The sequence below is a fragment of the Rosa rugosa genome, chromosome 4 (assembly GCF_958449725.1).
Source record: "Rosa rugosa chromosome 4, drRosRugo1.1, whole genome shotgun sequence".
NCBI classification, from domain to species: Eukaryota; Viridiplantae; Streptophyta; class Magnoliopsida; order Rosales; family Rosaceae; genus Rosa; species Rosa rugosa.
Genome location: NC_084823.1, coordinates 19,135,677 through 19,141,453, shown reverse-complemented (window position 1 = coordinate 19,141,453; position 5,777 = coordinate 19,135,677). Strand labels below are relative to the sequence as shown.

The 5,777-nt window shown below is 37.4% G+C and overlaps 1 pseudogene; it reads left to right on the top strand.

The window, feature by feature from the left end:
• Positions 1-281: 281 nt before the first annotated feature.
• LOC133744463 (UPF0235 protein At5g63440-like) lies at positions 282-1,498 on the top strand (annotated as a pseudogene).
• The last annotated feature ends 4,279 nt before the right edge of the window (positions 1,499-5,777 follow it).

Sequence of the window (5,777 nt, the reverse complement as noted above, 5' to 3'; positions counted from 1 at the left end):
TATAAAATTATAATTTTCTTATATAAATGTGTTATTTATAATGTTTCCGAATATAAAAATTATACCATTGTTAATGATTTCAATATGAAGCTGATATTTGATATGTTCAGATTTTTTTTTTTTGTGTGTGTAATTTTCAAGTTTTATGATACAGACACACACATATATGTTTTTATTTAAGTAAAATAGATTAATTTTATTAATAGCCTCGTCAAAATGTGGCTAATTTTATTATAGAATTTGACTTACGGTGGCAGCACTGTTTTTTGTTAATAGGCCAAATGGGCATCTTAGAGGAAATATTCCCTTTTTGGTAGGCTAAATATATTTGGCCTTTGGCCTATGGTGGAAGATGCCCTCACATTTCAAAAATATTACTTAATCAATTTTTACATTGTTAGTCACTTTAGTCATTGCCATCAAATTCACTATTAAAGTTTTATATTTATAACAATATGTCAAGTATATCTTTGTCAAATCATAAATAATTATTTATAAATCATTTTTTAATTAAATATTATCTTAACCATTTGTCAATCCGATGCAACCATTTCCAAATAGCAATACGTACTCGAGTGAGGACACAACTCCAGTCCTGACTCTGATCTCTTCAAGCATTGTGGATCTCACCTCTTTATAACCAATATCCAATTGCAGAAAATGCCCAAAAGGAAGACAGACAATAGACTAGTTGAAAGAAAATGTCCAATACCATTTGATCTAGTGGCATAAGTCCCTCCTTTATAAGTGGGAGGTCATGAGTTCAACTCACAATAGACTTGTTGTTGTATATGATTTGTTTATTTGATCAAAGAAAAAAAAAAAAAAAAAAAGGAAGACGGACAAAGCTTATATCTTGAACAAGACCAAATACCTTGCAAAGCTAAACATTAGTGAGGCTAGAAAAGTTATTTTGAAAAAGGGTGAAGGAATATTATAGAAGCAGTTTCATATGAATTGTGTTGGTTGTGAACTCTTTGTCTTCTATCATTCAGAAGAAGATTTGGAAGGTGCTTCTTTCATTTTATTGTTGACGATGCTCTTAACACAATTGCTGTTGAAACCAACCCACATGATGCTCCTGTCAATCTTGTGCCACCTTGCATACTCGTTCTCTCCTCTCATTCCCATCATATTGTAGGCTGCAAATGGGTTTTCCGTATCAAGCGAAACTTTGATGGCTCCGTCAAACGATACAAGGCAAGGCTTGCCACCTTGTTCATGTAGCTATAGAAGTGAAAGATCATGCATAACACTCAACAATCACAAGAGTCAATGCAGATGATGTTAGAGTTACTGTTCCTACACCTACAGCTTGAAGCCTTGAAAGAAGCAAATAATAAACTTATAGAGTCTATGGAAAAGTGTTGGGTCTTAGACTAAGTTAGACAATTCTTCAGAGAGGATCGAATAATGTTACAAGTCGAAACTTATTGTGGCGGAAGATTTGTCTGCTAGACAAGTATATGAGAAACTTTTGAAGGTTGTAAAACCTTGAGGCTATAATATTCAAATGATAAATGTGTTAGCTGAACCTTCAAGGCTTCATATTAGTTTTGTGTTAGGTGTGATTGTTGTAGTGCAATGCGAAATTCAGCTATACAACCTGAGTCAATTTAATGACAACTCCCATTTTTAATTAACAGAAAAAAAAAAAAAACAATTCCAAATAGTAGCTTGGACCTCGGGTGGTCAAGCAAATCAATGAAGATGTTCTTCATCCACAATTCCACATCACCAACTAGAAGATAAAAAGCATGAGAAGACCTAAGCACATAATTACTATAATTCATAGGCAGAACCAAAGCTTCTGCCTTGATTAATTCCATAGAAACATAAAGCAAGTGACCATGAGATGAGAAATAGATCGAGAACATTTCTGTTTAATTTAGTGATATCTGGATTCAACATTTCTTCTCAAGGAACAGAGTAGGAGTACCTGGGAAGAATCAAACCATCGTTGCAATAGACCCAGACTTCATCTATCCTGCACTCAATATGAAATCTAAAGCTTGATATCTGCAGAGCGTGAGGAGCGAGTGGGGATGTGTACCTGGGTTCTCATCAGTTGTAGTTGTAGTCCCCAGAAAATGCAAAACAATAGCTGAAAACCACCAAGGCCTTTCTTTTCTTGATTCGCCTTCTCCTGAGTTCAAATAGAGATTCAAAGACCATGGATCGACTCGCGGTATCAAGATGAAGATAATGCTACCGGTTAGACGTCTTTTGGTGGCTTGAAGGAGGATATGTAGTACCCCGGAAATTCGTTATTATTTTCCGAGGATTTTTCAGAATTTAATTAGTGGTTATTGGACGATTTTGTGGGTTGTGGATTGAGTGGAAGTGGTACGGACAAATTTTTATTTGAAGAGTATGGTTTTAGGGAGGGCGCAAAGGTTGACTTTTTATACGTTGGGTTTCTCCAAAAACTTCCTTCGTCGATACGAGTTCGTGGACATGTGGAACGCGGAAATCGGAGTTCGTATGAGAAATTTATATGCGTTTGAAAATTTGGGAAATTTCTATAAATAGGAGAAAATTCCGGATTTTTCATTAAATCCCCAAATTTCCCTTTTTCTCATTTTCCTCCCCCAAATTATCTCCGTTCTCTCTCCTCAGCCCCCGCGCGACCCGACCCACGTTTTCTAGCCATTCTCGACTTCCGCCGGTGACGAGACCGACGCAGACGTGGTCGGAGCCATCTTGCCGTCCTCCCTCTGGTGCTCGACGGCGACAGTAACCACTGGAAAGTGGAGATCGGAGCAGCTACAGTCAACGCAATAGGATCCGGCCGGATTTTCCTAGTTTCTGGCGACTCCTCGGCCGATCCTTCTCGATTTTGGAATCTCTTCCTCTTCTTGATCATCCTCATACTCGCCTTGAAGGACGATTTTGCGTGTGGAGTGAAAGATCAAGGTTTGAAAATCAGCGGTGCACAACGAATCTGGAGCTTGATCAGACGGCAGAGATTGATCGATCTTGCAAGCGTGATCAAGGATGATCTAGACCGATCTAGGCTTAGCTCTAGGTATGAAAGTTGCTCTACTCTTCATGATGAACATTTCTGGATGGCTTGATTTTTGTGATTTTGAGTTTGGTCCAGCGGCGCGTTCCAGCCATGTAAGGGATAGTTTCTGGTTTTATATATCATCTACTCGTTGATACGAGCGTTTTCATATATAATACAAAATTTTTGGAGATTGAATGAATATGTTACGATTTTTACGGTTTTGAACCGTTCGATTATTCGATCCGTGAGGATTCAAGTGTTCAATCGACTTGTGGTTTTGGCATATCGATCGTAGTAGTATTCCAGAGACTTTGGGTGGTCTCGGATGAGGTTTCGCCTCGATTGGCGTTACTTTCAGGGTTGTTGTTCGATTAGGGGATTCGAACTTTAATCACTTGGTGATTCACTGATTTGAGATCATTGGTGATTATGTGCTTCTCAAGGTGATTTGGACGAGTTATTGGTGTGAGTGTTAGTTCGGTTCTGTATAGAAGATGCAGCAGGATTCTGAGGTGAGTAATCTCACAATGTTCATTTACGAACGGAGTTACCTTTATTGTTTTGAGAGTTATTTAGTTAACTGCAAACTATAGTTGGTATTAGTGACATTCCTGAGTGAATGACCACGTATATATATATTTACGTGCAATGTGTATATTCTTATGGGTTGATGGGTGAATTAAGCAATAGGGATTGATGGGTTTCATTCTATTGTTTGAGGCTTGACTTTTCGGGAAACATTGTTTTAGGAATTGGGAATTTCTATTGTTTGAAAAGTGTCAAGATTTGGTGTGAGTTGCTTTAATGAGATTTGAATGTTTTGATCTAACGACTGGGGGTTTGAAGATCTGAGAGTCACAAGTGGTGATTTCTCCTTTTGATTTGATTTCACATTTTGGGTCCAGAGTGACTTGCTTAATGTTTTGAATCTGACGACCGGGGAGGTCGGATGATTCGGAGGTCACAGGGTGACATCGATGTCCTTTTGATTTGGTTTAACATTTTGGGTCCAGAGCGACTTGCTTAATGTTTTGATCTGACGACCCGGGGAGGTCTGATGATCGAAGGTCACAGGGTGACATCTCCTTTCTAGAGTTGAGTAAAATTTGGTCTTGAGTGACCGCTTTTAAATTTTTTGATCTGACGACCGGAGAGGTCTGAGGATTTGGGGTTACTGGGAGTGACCTTAGGCATATATATCGGGACTTCACGCCTTTGGCCGGGTGAGTGGATACGATCAGTTAGAGCTCTAGTCTGTTGCCATTGTACATCATGGGGAGTAGCGGGGAGCTACCTGATGCTCATGAGTACGTGTTTTAAAAGGGAGTGTCGAGGATTCTTTCTTTTAAATGTCCAGGGAGGACTTGTGTATCATATTTAATTGTCAGAGTTTCAATCAATGTGATTTTGTCACGGGGTTACTTTTGTTGTGTTCTTTGGGGAAATGCATATTTAATTGTCAGAGTTTCAATTATTATGATTTTGTCACGGTGTGACTTTTGTGGTTTTCTTTTGGGAAAAGAATATTGTTTTGGGAAGCATGGTATATGTTCCTTTTTCTCGAGTTGAACTGTTTTCCTCGTTTTGGTGTGAGTTGTGTGGAGTTTTGTTTTGAGTTACTCATACGAGCTTTCATAAGCTTACCGGGTTTGTTGTGTGGCAACCCGGTGCACTATTCAATGGTGTAAGGGTTAATCCTACAGGTCAGGGTAATCGTGGCTGAAACTGAGGTAGCGTGATAGCAGCTTTACCGTAGGAAGCCAGTTTTGTGTGACTTTACCGTTATTAAGACTTCCGCTTGTAGTAAGCTCTGAGGAGCATTTACTTATTAGTTTGTTGTGACAATTTAATTTGTAAACTTGTGTAATATATGACTCTGCGCAGTGAGTATATTGACATTGTGAGTTCAGGGCATCAGTATGTACTTGGTTTAAAGGGAAAAAGTTTTTCAGGTATTTTGTATTGATGGCTGAACCATCACGCATGTATAATTATGAGATTATATATCGATTTTTTTATTTATGTTAAAAAAATCAGGGCGTGACAGATAACCTATGGGGTCAAGGTCATGTATAATCGGGTTGGCGACATTGCTTTTGGATTGTTAGAGTCTGAACTTTTTAGTTTGTTATAGTTATTCTTTGGTGATCAAACAAAATTACCCTCAATTTTTATCATTTTGTAACGAGGGAGTTAACGACAGTGAAAGTGAATAACAAAGTCAAAAGTGAGTGAGTTAAGTAATATTTTAAAAAATGTATAGTGAATTAAGTGTCAAGTAAGTCAAAACTCAATAACCATATGTGATTTTTCGCTTTAAAAAAATGAAGTGTTTCTCTAGCTAGTCCTACTATTTTTTCTTTTCTTTAATGGCTACAAAATTTAGAACAACTTCTCACTTTTAAAAAGTCAAGCCCAAACACCATTTATGAACCACTCTCAATTTTATCTTCTATATAGAAACCAAAGACAATGCAGAAGATTCTAATAGAGAATAAAGAGTTAAAAGATTTGGTACGATTAGATGTCAACTGAGTTCTTGATGATTACCCAAATGGTAACTTCCACTAAGGTTAAGGTATCCTTGTTAAGATTGTTTGTAATGAAAGCTTTTGTTTGGATATAATACAGAATTCATTAAGCATATACATAAGGCTTACTTGAGGAACAAGAACTAAAAATTGTACATTAGTAGTCATCTAGATTATATTACAATTAGGAAGGTGATTAAACAATGTAATACATGGAAATCTAATTAGATGTGAAG